Source organism: Thermobia domestica, chromosome 3 (assembly GCF_964235325.1).
Source record: "Thermobia domestica chromosome 3, izTheDome1.hap1.1, whole genome shotgun sequence".
Classification (NCBI taxonomy): domain Eukaryota; kingdom Metazoa; phylum Arthropoda; class Insecta; order Zygentoma; family Lepismatidae; genus Thermobia; species Thermobia domestica.
The window spans coordinates 47570868-47586369 of record NC_137456.1 but is presented as its reverse complement, the minus strand read 5'-3'; the positions used below and the strand labels follow the sequence as shown (position 1 = coordinate 47586369).

General features: G+C 35.9%; 1 protein-coding gene across 3 annotated transcripts in view; it reads right to left on the bottom strand.

Annotated features, from left to right (window-relative positions):
• LOC145680365 (endochitinase-like) overlaps window positions 1-15262 on the bottom strand; it is a 49661-nt gene extending 34399 nt beyond the window's left edge. Inside the window, exon 1 of one of the 3 annotated variants that reach the window (XM_081750779.1) lies at window positions 15200-15262. The gene's annotated coding sequence lies outside the window, so the exon portion shown is untranslated. The other 2 variants (XM_081750780.1, XM_081750781.1) reach the window with 2 other exon arrangements.
• Between the last annotated feature and the right edge of the window lie 240 nt (window positions 15263-15502).

Here is a 15502-nt window from a genome sequence, read left to right as displayed (position 1 = left end):
CTGTTTTAGTAAAATATAAATAGGAGTCTACTAATAACTACGACATTTCACAAAAGTAAATAAAATCATTTTATCTAGATAAATATTACGGAAATTTTCGATTACCACTGGCACACCAAATACTGGGATATTATCTGAAATAAAGGCTCTAGGTTCTTCTTCTATTCCATTAGCAAGGCATCAATCTTGAGAAGCTTTGGAGGATGGGGCCCCCCGAAGTTGAAATTGGCTCCCCTAATTGGGGGGGGGGGAATGCTAAGTTGAAGTAGGTTCTCCAATTTCTACAGTACATGGTATTTCGTTTTCCTGTTCTACTAAAGCGTATCTGCCATAGGGCTCCCCCAAAGTTACAAAGAAATCGGCACTCTTGCCCATAAGCTAAAGGTTTTAGATCTATTTTTTCTTTAGAAAAGAACCAACCTACACATAGATCCCATTACTACTCAGAAACATAAATAAATAAAATTAATTGCACAAGCAAAAAACACTTACTAGAATCAATATGAAGACCAGTCAACAATTCTGTAACTGGTATGGGGATATACGCTTCAGAATCAGGAGAGTGACTAGGAATATGTATTTTCCTTTGAAATATTAGTAGAATTTGCGGTGGAAGGCAGAGATAGTAATCAAGTTTTTAAAATTCGATTTATTGTACACAATGGCTCTGCTAACATACATATCATTGCTCCCAGACAAAATGATACACAACAATATACCATAGTTAAACAATAAAAGAATACTTTTTGTGCTGTTAATTTTAGTACATAAAGATACTGCAAGTATTCTGCAACTATAGTGCCTACATACGCCATGTGACTTTTTTTTTTTTAGCAAGGAGAAAAAATACGTAAAACACAACACTCAGGGTTCCCAAATGTCCCGGATTTTAAGGGACAGTCCCTTATTTTATGATTTTGTCCCGCGTCCCAGGGAGTTTCGATACGGGGCAGCAAAAGTCCCGTATTTTGCCCAAATGACAAATTTACCTCAGACAACGACTTTAAAGCCCGCAATTTTTAATGAGTCGTCATGAACCTGGCCAGTAAATGGCAAATGCTATTTCAGAAAAGCTCCGAGTTGCCAAATTTATTTAAAGTCGTCCCCTTTTGCCTAAGGATCCCACCGTCAAATTCATTTGTGAAAAGAGTTTTCTCACATATGAATTTGAAATGGACTGACACAGAAATATGTGTTTCTGCCCAGTTGATGACAGCTGAGTTTTTCGACAGCCTAAAGAAAAATCCAAACTTGAAAAATTTTATCAGTACAGTTAAGTCAAGCGTGAAGTAGGATTTTTGAAATAGTTTAGATTACGTAAATTCAATGTTTTAAAAGTAAGATTTACCTATTTTTTCTTAGATCTATATTAGCTCTTTGTGTTAGTTCATACTTTTGTATTCCTTTCAGTCTAAAATGATTACTTTTTTATTTGATGTCTGGTTCATTTTCTACCACTAGATTATGTTTATTAAAACCCTTCCCGTTAATACTCATTGAAACTAGTCAACCCATCCCTTATTTAGACTATTTTTATTTGGCAATCCTGACCACACTACACTTGTCTAAATCCACTCAGACTTATGTGACAGACAACCTGTCCCTCTGTTTAGTGCACGTTAGTAGCGCCACAACGGCCGAAAGGTCAACTATCCCTTGTACGCTAAATCTCATGTTACGAGAGAGATATGGTAAGGCGCTAAGAGATCGTAGCCGGCGATGGTCTTGCCCAATGTGAGACAAAATTTGATGCACATAGGCTGTTCTTATAAAATTATAAAGTAGCCACAAGTACGGAACACGTAACCTCAATTGAACGCTTGCAACCTCACAATGACACAAAGCAGGATGATACAATTACCATTAAAATACTTCGGAAGAATCCCACTAGGGATGCGCACGAGACAAGATGTGAGGCTGTCTCGTCTCGAAAATGTGCTGTAAAAGTGATATCTCGACTCGAAAAATGTATATTTTTCTATTGGAAGAGCTGTGTCTCGACTCGAATTTTCTCAGGATCCCTAAATCCTACTACGCGACGCGGGCAAGCAGAAAGTCAAGGACAGTTTCATTGGTCATATTTTCTGAAAGTACGTTGTCTTTCTGGACAGACTTTATATGTAACAAGGCTTCTTCTTGGTACACATACAGTATCTATCGTGAAGATTACCATAAAATGATCGTAGCCTCCTGCTGTATTTTCCTTACTTCTTAGAGATTGAAGAAACTAACTCAGGAAATGGACAGCATTAAATTAAAATAAAAGCAAATGCATATAGAAAATGCAAATAGTCTTTAAAAGGATACCAGGTTTTATTGCAAAGTTTAAGATACATGAATTAAATACTGAGATGATCAACTTCGGAAAATTAAATACCAGTCATTCTGCAGAAAGCAACGAAAATCTATGAGAATCAATTCCACATAGCAAGAACTCAATGTACTGTTTTAAGAAAATGGAAGCTGCAACATTGATTGCTCTAAACGGTCTTAGCCTATGTTTACTTTGTATGTAATTTTAATACTGTTTTTTCTATTTCTATCTTCTAAGTTTGATTTTATCATAAAGATATTTTTAAAAGTTGGTTCGTTTCTTTTAATCTCTCAAAACTATGGATGAACACAGCTATTGAAAGAAATGATTATCGCAGCAAGAGATAAAACGGAATCAATACCGAAGGTAGGGGAGTTAACTCGGCTGTATCCCTTCCCATAAATATAGTGATGTAAAAAACGGATTTTGCTTATATGCAATATATTCAATTTGTGATCCCTGATGTTACGACATTTTTTAATAAATTATTCCTTTAAAAATAGTACAGTACAGTTTTGTTCAATAGAGAAGTGCAGGGCGGCTCAGTGATAAGGTGCTTACCTCTGGTGTGTGGGTTCCCTGGTTCGATCTCCGGCCAAGTAAGTTTGTGGTGGACAGCAGTGTGTCCACAGATTTTCTCCGGGTACTCCCGTTTCCTCCTACTTCCTCATTCCACCAATTCTTCCATCATCACTCGCTTGCTTTAATCACTGCTCGTCTCCTTTAGCATAATAGCCATAATCACTGGAAGTTAAACTGAAATATTTCACTTCCTTTCATTTTTGTTCAATAGAATTTACTTGCCAGAAACTCTATTTTAATCTCACATAAGATTTCAGTAAATTATTTGCGTATATACTGTTGTCCGTGGCCTAGTTAAGGAGGGGCTTCCGGGCTTAAGCCCTGCCCGGAAATTTTATTTATTATTTTAGAGTAAATGAAATATCTTGCAAAATTTTCACAGTTTTAGGAGTGAAGTTAGCAAAACCGCCCGAAACAAAATCATAAATACACCACTGACTGTAGTCCTCATCTTTGTGAGTTCTTTGTGGTTGGCATATACATAAAAATTTACCTCGGTAAGTGTAAATAGAAAGCATTAAAAAAGCAATTGGATAATGTATATGCGCGCCTTTCTTTGACATGACAATTATTAACCCACCGAAATATTCCTTGGATAAACCAATGACGGAAATTCTCATGAAACACACGTGTCACTTATCCAAAAATTAATAAATTTTGACATTCTAAATTGAAAGTAAAAAAAAAAATCTAGGTAAAAGTAATATCCACTGTTTAAGAATTCCTGTTTTAACGTACCTGTCCTGAGGGTTATGGCAGGTTGAGTACAACCTGGGTCTTTTTATGTGCTGTTAGCGGACACAATTTTCGCAGTATCACGGGATTTTTTCCTTATTGATAACGTCACAGCAGTGTTATCTTGATATTCACAACCACTTCAAGTAATTGCTCATGAATTACCATCACTATCGTCTTATCTAATATTGTAACCTGTTTAGTTATTGGTGAATATTGTGGGATTACCCAAGAACGCCGTCTCCAAGAATTGCTTAGAGAAAATGAAACAAGATTTTACAAGTTGAAACCGGTCATAATGAGCACTTTTTTGTTTATTTTTACTCGTTTTTTTTTTTTTTTTTTTTTTTGTAAAAACAATATATTTTAGCTCTGTTCTTTTCCTCAAACTTTCCTCATGATCATTAAGATAAAGAGTGAGTGCTATGGCCCGGATTCAGAAGTGGATCCGAAGGTCAGAATCTTCTTTGAAATTTCAAAATTTACACACAATAGCCTAACATATAAGGTTGACAATTTTAAGTCTTTTAGAAGAGTTCCTATTCCCTTAAGCTTTTAAGAGAATAAATTCTTCCATTTTCTTCTGTGTATGGCGTTGAGTAAATCCGATTGTAATGTAGAAAATAAATTCATATTACACAAGCATCATTACACATGGAAACCCTAAGTAGAATGGCTATTTTTTAAGACTCCGGCAAATCACAAGAGAAGAGCTACGTGAAATGAGGAGAAGGGAATAAGGGAAAGTTGTTCATTGGGCGTTGCCCACCCTCCGTTCAATGGACAGACTGCCGTTTACCCATTGTGAAGTAGAGAGCGTGAAAACATATCAATTTCAATCGTAGCTCCTCCTGATAGTGAACTACATTAGAGTAATTCAAGAGTTGATCTTGAAATTTCAGAGAACTCAGAAGACAATTCAGAAATAGTAATCTACACCTTTCCCGAACCGCATTATTTACACGACCAGCTAAGTCGCCTGCCACCACAGATTTCCACTCTTAGAAGCCGTCGCCGTATACGTTGGTAAATTCTTCGTACACACAGCCATCAGCTATTAAAAGTCAGCCTGAATCCTTATTCATTCGACGACAAATATCAGCTATATTATATCCTTCCGCCTGGAAGGATAGAATTACGTCACACTTGGCTGGAGCTTCGATTGCACTTAATATGTTTTCGTGTCTGCTAATCTTCAATGGCTGAACAGCAGAATTTGCCTATTGATATATGAAGTGAGCCAGTGCAATGAACAGCTTCATTAAAACATGTGATTCTCATCTGGTGGCTTAATGAATGTTGAAACTAATAGCCCTAGATGAAATGTCCAATGCTTATAAATCGTAAACTGCTCGCGATGTAAGGATGAAAGAAAAATGAGATAGGAAAATGTCAGAAGGTGCATCGAATATGGAATGTTCTGCTTGCCCCACATCATGAGGCCCTTCGGGTTACAATCCACCATTAAAACAGATAATAGAAGAAACACCTCTGTAGAGAATTGTTCTTGTGGGGCACCATTTTAGACTAGGGAGATGCTTTCTGCTTTGATATTATTACAGTACAATTGAATAATAAGTCATTTTATCAACGGTTCCAAATGGAAAGTTTTTTTTTCCTACAAAAGGTTTTTAAAAACTCTTTTCAATGTCGAATCAGGCTAACATACCTTGTCATTTAAAATTTTGTGGTGACCCCGAAGGTCGATGATAGGGGCCCTGTGGGGAGAATCAAACCAATGCATTCAATGCACCCTACGATATTTCCTTATCTTGCTTTTGGTTTCATCTTTCTATCCCTTTCTGATTCATACACACTGTATATATACTGATATACAAAACCTAAGGACAAAGTAGTTAAAGTCACATAAAATATATATTGTATAGTCAATGTAAATGAACGAGCCCGGCGGCATGTTGCCAGAGATCTCCCACACGTGCACAGGGAACAATATATTGCATTGTATAGTATGATATTAGTATGATCATATTGCCAAATTGGTCTGCTTCCCAACACGAAGCAGTTAAATGAAAGAAACAAGTGAATAGGAAGAAGAATCGGGGAACTGGAAGAAGGGCGAAGTGTGACGACTTCGCCCAGGAGTCTAGTGTTGGCCACAGCATTATTTCACGTGCACGGAGAGCATCCTGAACCACAAGGAATGCTGTGCGAAGGAGAGATGGTGGTCGACCACAGTCAAATACAATAGCGGACTACGTTGTGCAACAGGCAAGAAGGGACAGACATCAAACAGCGGGTGCAATTGCAAACACATTCAAGAGAACTGCAAGGGGCCCAATCTTACGATCCATAGGGGCACATCGACTGCAAGGGAATGGTCTCTTTGACGGCCATTACGTTGTGTTCCATTGACATATGCACATCGCTGGTATCGTTTAGAGTGTTGCGAAGAACATCACAAGTAGACCAAGGAGATCTGAGATCTCATTATCTTCTCCAATGAGAGCAGCTTCAGTCTGAGTAGCGAGAGCTAATTCATTCTGGAATTCTGAACATACATTTCTGAATACACAATGAACCAAAGAATTGTCGAACATATTCGTGTTAGCGGTGCATGTGTGTGCATGAATCCACAACACATGCCATGTGATTTTGTATGGGGAGATATCATGTTGCACGGGCATACCGACCTACAAATTTTTGAATGCTGTACACTCACCGGTCAACATTACTGTAACATCGTATTCTTTCTGCGTATGTGTCTGTGCGTCCACTCTGACTTTAACTAATCTTTAATGTTTAACTTACAACGATAACGTTGTATATTGTAAAATTTACCTGTGCCTGTTTGCAGGAAAGGGAATCAGAGGCGAATTATGTGAGTAATTTTGTGAAGATGTGTAAGTTGTTTTCAATTGTCAATTTTCATATATAGTTGCTATGGTTACGAGGTAATATATGTAATGAATAATAAGTCAAGATTACATGTGTTTAAAGCATTAAAAACTAGTATCAGAAATAATAATTTGTCTTTATCTTTATATATATAATGGAACCAGGTAATAATTAATTACTATATCAAAAGGTGTTATAGCTATTTAAGGTGATTAACCTTACATTTTTATGGTGCAACGTAACCCGGGACCCTGTACAGTCTTGAAGATCAGTAAAGACGGGGTTTTAAGTTTATTTAAAGAGACTTATGAATATACAATATACGTGTTTACGTAGTGGAAGAAAGATAGAACGAAAGGTAAATATGGCTAACGTACAGAATACTGATAAATCTATGACTGATAGCACAGAAGAAACCATGTTGCAATCTGTAACTATCAATCAAGTTATGGATATGTTGAAACAATTAAGCCAACAAATGAAGGAAGGTCAGACTCAGCACACTCACCAAATTAGGGAACTCCAGGAAGAACAAAGTCAACAAATTAAGGAGCTTCAGGAAGATCTTGAGAAAAAGATCAACCAACAAACCCAAGATTTCGAGGCGAAGTTTGAACAAATAGGAATATGTCACGAAAACAAATGGAAAGCCGTTCAAAGTGAACTTGCTCACATGAATCAATGCATTATCACCAGATTTGAGCGATACGACGGAAAATTAGAAGAAATAGAACAAAAGGTTAATGAATTTCAAGGGTCAGTAAATGATTTAGAATCCTCAGTATGCGTGCACGAGAACCATATTAAGCGGTTACAGGAAGAGGTCAATTCGCTGAAAGAGAAAGGTATCCCTGATGATACATCACAAGAGGATGGACATAGGAACGAAGTACGCTCTGCCTTTTCTAACCGGCAACCTAATCGTCCCCATCGCAGAGTAGTGAAAATCAACACGTCATCAAGCGGTGAAGAGGAAAGTATAGATACAGAAAGAAGAGGGAGACAGTCATCCCGACGTAATTTTAACAGACGTATGAAAATCAATACAGGTAAACGCATAAGATTTAGTGAGGTTAAGTCTCTTACTAGATTTAGTGGAGTACCAGAGGATATCACTGCTAGATCGTTTCTAGAAAAGTTTGAAGATGAATGTGGGCTGATAGGTATAGACGAGTCCCAATATCTAAAATTGTTGCCACATGTACTGCTACCGCCTTGTCTAACTTGGTATAAAGCTATTAGGAGCAGTTTGTACACATATTCTGATTTCAAAAATGCTTTACTGTCAAATTATGAGAACGATTTCATGATTGCAAACAGAGACGCCATTTTAAGAACCAAATCCTACAGTCCAAAACTCCATGGAAGTATATAAGGTCTGTTCCTGTGAGGGAAGCCAGATATGAGGGGAGTGCCGGTTCTGGTTTCGATACTCGTTTGTTCCAGTGCGAGAAGACCGACTAATAATAGTAATATTGGGATTCGAACCTTGGATCTCTCAAAGTTTCCTTTGCAATTTCATTCAAATACACAAATTAGTAAAATGACATAAAAGACTGGCAATGAACAAGTATTTTCACTCCTCCACGGTCCTAGGATTCGAGCGTAGCACTAACTAGAGGCATAGGCCGTTTACCCACCATCGCTGTTGCGTCAACTCCAAGTTACGCTGATCAATACCTGTAGAAAAGTGCAAGGTAGGATAGCCATGCGTGATTTACGCCAGATGGATAGTGGGAGACGAAAGTAATATTTGCCCTTCACCGCTTATTGATACCTTACCTTTTGACAAACACTTTATCCGTGTATGCTTTATTTGGTACACATTTGAACCGCTAAAAGAAAACTTATTAAACACATATGGTTAGCACTTTCACTTTTATGAATAAAAATAAGAATTTTAAATTAGCACTATATTATCTTTCACTGTACATATTACATATGATTTAAAAACAATAACATTTGCAAATTATGGATAATATTTTACTTGAACGAAAATATGACCCAATCACTACGATAAACGACACGTAAACGCGCACGACGGTTCCGACAACTATACGAAATGATACGCGAAACTTCGACCGAACGAAAATAATGAATCGGTTGGTGGCTACGCGGTTTACTGCTGGCACTTCACTTCATCACTATATGAAGATAAGGTGATTTGATGTTTTCATGGTACGGCTCACAGTGACACTTTTCTCTGCGTTTGTTCATTTAAAAGTCGACCATGAATATGAGATGAAAATGCATCCCTCACACAACAGATTTACAAACTACTAATTTTGGTAGTAATGCCATTAGAAATATTCCATGAAACTTATAAAAGAACTTGAGATCACATGATTTGTAAACTATACTAAATGCTTCACTTTATGTCAGCGTTTCCCGTGTTCGAGAGCTGGTGTTTTTGCGTTTGTCTTGCTTTGCAGGTGATGACGCTCTCTCTAACATTGCGACTTATGAATTGGAGTAGTACGATTATGCGGTCTTCACCACTCACCAATACGTGAAAAGACACTAATCGTAAAACTCTGTCATCGTCATGAGGACTTGTGCGTGGGCGTTTCTCTCAAGGGTAGCAAAATTTTTCTTCTTAATATGGACTGACGGGAGGAGGCAAGACTGTCTGGAGAAGTGAGGTACCTTTTGGGTGACAAATTCCTAAGCATTGTTCTCTTCCAACTGTTCGCTGGCTGCTTTCATTTCTAAGAATTGAGGCTGGGGAAATACGAGGGTTGATTTAAAAATTCATGCCAATCCATACCGTTACAACTGGCGGCGAACGGACTGTCCACTGAAGGTATCACAGAAGTGGGCAAGAACCCTGGAATCCAAGTCTTCATAGTCCCACTGCAACACTACAGCAATCACAGCACTCCATTAGTCCATAAAGGGTTAATGTCATTTTGAGTTCGTTCTCACTGAAGAATAACAGTTTGTAGCTCCACTCGAACGCACATGATCGCGAAATTCGAAGAATAACGAACACGAGGGCCATTTACGATAACACGAGGGCCATTTCGTAAATGTCTTTTGAGTCCTTTCATTTTTATTATTTGTTTATATTTTTTGTTTATTTCAATTATTCCTTGAAATATAAACACAAGATAATTGCAATATTTCAATATAAATCAATAGTTACTAGTAATTCAAAGTACTATTCAACACTATACTTCATAATATTTTTCAAAGTTCAAACCAAGTTACACAAACATATTAATATATTCCATGCAATAATATATTCACTAAAGCATATTGGTAAGGTATTACATTTAATAAGGTATCGAATTCAATGCCGTATGTAAAATGCACAATAACACAAACTAAATGTATACCAATAAGTTTGAAATAGTAAAATTGATTTAAGATTTTGCAATAATATTTCTTAATTTCTAAAATAGAACACACAATATCACTCAAGAATAGCATATACCATTAAGTAATTCAACTTATCATAATATTATTTTTTATGAAAATAAGATATTCATTCCTACTATGTGTGTAGGAAATGTATTGCAATGAAAACACCAACATTATTCATAAAATTCAAAAATGTATGTTCATTGACATATTAACACAAATTATTCACTAGAACCATTCAAAATAATACAACACAACTAAAACATACGATATAATACACACAATTGGTTCGTTTTTGTTAAGATTACATATTAAAAGCACATAAGTAAATATAACACTAAAAATATTTCATTTACTATGAAATGAAATAAACTAGGCATATGCGAGCTCGTCACGCTCGAAGTATATGAAAATATACTGCCTGCATGAAATTCACAAGACCCTACCCCAATTGTTTATTAATATGTTTCCATCCCCGAAGCAAAGTGAAAAAATAGAACGTTTGGTTAAAATTCAAAAATAATATAGAGGGGACTAATAAGAAAATTGCCTACTCCGGGCATTACATAATATGGATAACCCATAATATTGGAGGAACCTTTGCTTCAATGTCTTCAAGTACTACTTGACATGTTTTCGTATTCAACGAAAAGATTACTACAAAGTGAAGGCAACAATGGTTGCTAACAATTAGCATGTACATAACTTACTTAGTACTTATTTATAGTAAGATGTCTCATTGTATATTCGTTTCATCTGAACGACGCGTCATGAAGGTGGGTACAGGTAACTACCATAATTTACCACATCAAACTTCAAGTATCCTCAGCTGATTAGTAATCCCAGAGGCATACTGATTAGTTAAAACAAAATAACTTGATATAACACATCGTAAGTATATTACTATTAATTGACGCATAGTTGTTATTTAAAATTGAAATCTTTAATTCATTAATTTAAAATGTACTTATTCAGGTTTATTACCGGACGGTTTTTCACCAACATATTTAAATTCGTGATTCAAAACATTTTAATTTTGAAAAATTGCAACACTGTGATGGAATATTCACTAAAGATTTTCCACATCTTCACTACGCAAATTTATTTCTTTTCACTATATTTGATAATTTTCACAGCGCAAATTCACTCTTGCACATCGAAAAGAAATACTATATTTTCCATGATTCAAAAATTAAATTTCGTGGTGAAACATTAACGAAAAAATATACTATTACAAATAATTTTGCAGCAGGTATTTTTGAAATATCAAAATTTTAAAAATGGTATCTCTCCTTCAACATTTTCAATATATTATGAGGTACAACAATATATGAAATGAAAAAAATTAATATTCAAAATTTTTCCTGAATCTATCGGCTACAGCCATTAACGTGATACATACAATAAAATATTATTGGTTTTATTTAAACATTCAAAATTTTGTAAACACTAACAGTGTTAAAAAATATTTATGGTATGAAAAATAATTACTAACAACAAAAGGAATTTTGTACAAAATTTTCTGCAATGTATCCAGAATTTATTTCCATTGCCATGTTAAAAATATGGAAAATGGGCAATCCGGCTATGTAATAATGTCGTTTACCCAATTCCTTTTCATATTGGATTTAGTACAACATCGTAGAGTAAAATTCTCATGCATTCAAAAATTCTGAGTTTAACTTCCATACTCGGCATCCACTTATTTTTGTTAATATGACAACGCAACATTCTGTAAGCAGTAGATTTTTGTGTTACCTTACTATGAGAACTAGTAGTTACCTTACGAATGGTTTGTACACTCGGGACATTTACCACTTGAGTGTCATTACGAAAATTGGTAGCGAAGAATTTACGCTTTCTACCTAGGTGTAATACCTTACTTAATTTACGGACCTTTTTGCCAATTCTCAAGTTATTTTTCATTTTTGCACGGTGGAAAAACCTTTTGCTTTCCAAACAAAAATTTCTGTTTCTAAATTTCTCAACAACCTTTCGAGTTGAGTACAAAGTGTTGGTTGGTGGATAATCAATCTGAACGTTTTGACTTAACTCAATACACTTTTTCTTACCTCTTCTGAATCTAAATTTCATAGATTTACTAGTTGCACGATGTATGCCAAGCGAACATGGAATGGTTTCATTTCTGTTAAAACATACAATTACGAATATACATACTGTACCTTTCAGCAACAATAAAGATATATTACCACTGGAAAAATTATACAACTCACCAATCTGAAGAGGTTGCCTAATGCAGCTTACTTTAGGGTAATTCGTAACATGCCGTGTATACACCACAAAAATTACAGGACTTACAGACAAACATTTTTTTCGAACAAGTAGCATTGAGCCGGAGGGGGGAAACAGCTGATCCACCCACTTCCTATCACATAAGGGACAAGTGCAGACTTTATTTTCGTCTAAAAATACTACAACAGTATCACCTTTTATTTCCCTAGTGGTGGTTACGCTAACCACGCTCGTACTACTATTGGAGGTAGCCTCCATGAAGTCAACCTGCATGGTGTTTACATTTACACTGACATTTTCATTACTTACTTCATTTCCCTGAGCAAAGACATCATTGCTATGTAAAACAGAAATATTTTCCACCTTGGTTGTAATGCTTTGTAATTGTACGGAATTATTTTCCAACAACTGAAATAATTCATTCCACCTACTTTCACTTTCATTAATTTGAACAAAATGTGATCCTTGGACTTCAGATAACCTACCTTTTTTAACAGGGTTTGGATATGAATCAACATCATCGGCAACATTTTCCAATTTCCTCTTACAACTTTTAGTTCTAACCTCAAAAGGACAACTATGGCGAACATGTGCTAACAGGTCAACATTAAATTCATCAGAAAATCTAACCTTTTTAGAGATTTTATTTTCCTTTTCGGTTTGATCCACATTACCTGACATAGTATGTAAACTGACATCCTTGTTACGTTTTTTGAGGATAGATTTGATACTACCAGCAACACTTTCAGGAGAATTTTCAACATTGCTTGAAAATAATTCTTTCTCCTTTTCATTGAACGTACTATCATAATCACTAAGAGAGCTGACATCAGAGTACTTTTTCTGTAGCCGTTGAACTATTATTTCAATAACTTTATTCTTGACATTAACGTCCTCACATTGGAGTTTCAACTTTCTAGCTACATACTCAAAATATACATTTTTGCCGCGAGCACATTTCTCTTTCAATTTCTCATACTGAATTGATTTCCTAATACCACGTACACGGAGATTAACCTCCTTTTCTACGTTTTTCCTATATTCACAATTAAAATTAAACACATATTCGCAAATTGCGAGTTTCGCTGCTCTACTGAATCTATGAGTTTCTATATCGAGGCCTAAAACATTTTGAAACTCTTCTAAGCAAAATGGAACAGTACTATACTTATGTTCATTTATTACGTTAGCATACTCTAATTCTATCTGTGCTCTTACATTCATCAAATTCAGTGCTAGCATTTTGTACGTGGATTTATGAATCATATACTCTAAAATGAACACAACATATAAGAATGTAAGTAATACTACATGTGAAAGAATGCAAGGATATATTCCTTTCGAAAAACATTAATTGCTAAATTCATAATTTGCTTTTTCAGTAATTGTTTCGCATTCTTGTATGCATAAACTGGAACCTACCTGCGCTTGTTCAGCGGTGTTCAGTGGCTGACTTAACAGCTCCCGAGAATTAATTGCAACCTTTTTGTGCGTTTCATACTTTTCTCGTAATTCAACTACATCTGCTTTTATGTTCTCAAATAGTTTAGTCAACTCTTCATGATTTGATTTTAGCATTTGGTTAGTTGCAGCCAAATCTGCAGATAATTGTTGTACTGCTTCAAGCAGTGTTTCCATTTCATTAGTTGACATTGTAAAATATTATACTACAAAACACAACACAAAAATCACTGGGATGGCATTGAATGCAAACAGTGAAGTTCAAAAATTCACTTTCTTCCCACTAAAGCATCTGTCTTTGTTCGGTGCGTCAAATATAAGGGTTCTGGGTTCGAAAACCGTATGTCCCTGTTTGGGCAAGGCAGATATAAGGTCTGTTCCTGTGAGGGAAGCCAGATATGAGGGGAGTGCCGGTTCTGGTTTCGATACTCGTTTGTTCCAGTGCGAGAAGACCGACTAATAATAGTAATATTGGGATTCGAACCTTGGATCTCTCAAAGTTTCCTTTGCAATTTCATTCAAATACACAAATTAGTAAAATGACATAAAAGACTGGCAATGAACAAGTATTTTCACTCCTCCACGGTCCTAGGATTCGAGCGTAGCACTAACTAGAGGCATAGGCCGTTTACCCACCATCGCTGTTGCGTCAACTCCAAGTTACGCTGATCAATACCTGTAGAAAAGTGCAAGGTAGGATAGCCATGCGTGATTTACGCCAGATGGATAGTGGGAGACGAAAGTAATATTTGCCCTTCACCGTTTATTGATACCTTACCTTTTGACAAACATTTTATCCGTGTATGCTTTATTTGGTACACATTTGAACCGCTAAAAGAAAACTTATTAAACACATATGGTTAGCACTTTCACTTTTATGAATAAAAATAAGAATTTTAAATTAGCACTATATTATCTTTCACTGTACATATTACATATGATTTAAAAACAATAACATTTGCAAATTATGGATAATATTTTACTTGAACGAAAATATGACCCAATCACTACGATAAACGACACGTAAACGCGCACGACGGTTCCGACAACTATACGAAATGATACGCGAAACTTCGACCGAACGAAAATAATGAATCGGTTGGTGGCTACGCGGTTTACTGCTGGCACTTCATTTCATCACTATATGAAGATAAGGTGATTTGATGTTTTCATGGTACGGCTCACAGTGACACTTTTCTCTGCGTTTGTTCATTTAAAAGTCGACCATGAATATGAGATGAAAATGCATCCCTCACACAACAGATTTACAAACTACTAATTTTGGTAGTGATGCCATTAGAAATATTCCATGAAACTTATAAAAGAACTTGAGATCACATGATTTGTAAACTATACTAAATGCTTCACTTTATGTCAGCGTTTCCCGTGTTCGAGAGCTGGTGTTTTTGCGTTTGTCTTGCTTTGCAGGTGATGACGCTCTCTCTAACATTGCGACTTATGAATTGGAGTAGTACGATTATGCGGTCTTCACCACTCACCAATACGTGAAAAGACACTAATATGTTTGTCCAAATTCGAACGTTGCGTTCCACAAATTATTTTACATTATTCCAGAAGTTAGACGCTGAAACCTTACACTCGTCTATACTTTAAGTGAAGACAGAAACTTGGTACCTTGTGCTTCACATGGTGGCTAGGAAAACACACATTTCTCTTCACGCCTCACATAGTTGCCAGATTACAGCGCAAGAATACACTGACTAAACTACAATATAGTTCGTAGAAAACATTAAGCTTTGACTTTATTCTATTGCTGATAATATATAATGAATGGTTTATAAGTTAATAAAAATCACATTAAAAACACTGATTGTTCGAATAAGTCGTACAATCGACAATTATTGATAGACTTCACATTGTCACGTAAAACTCTGTCATCGTCATGAGGACTTGTGCGTGGGCGTTTCTCTCAAGGGT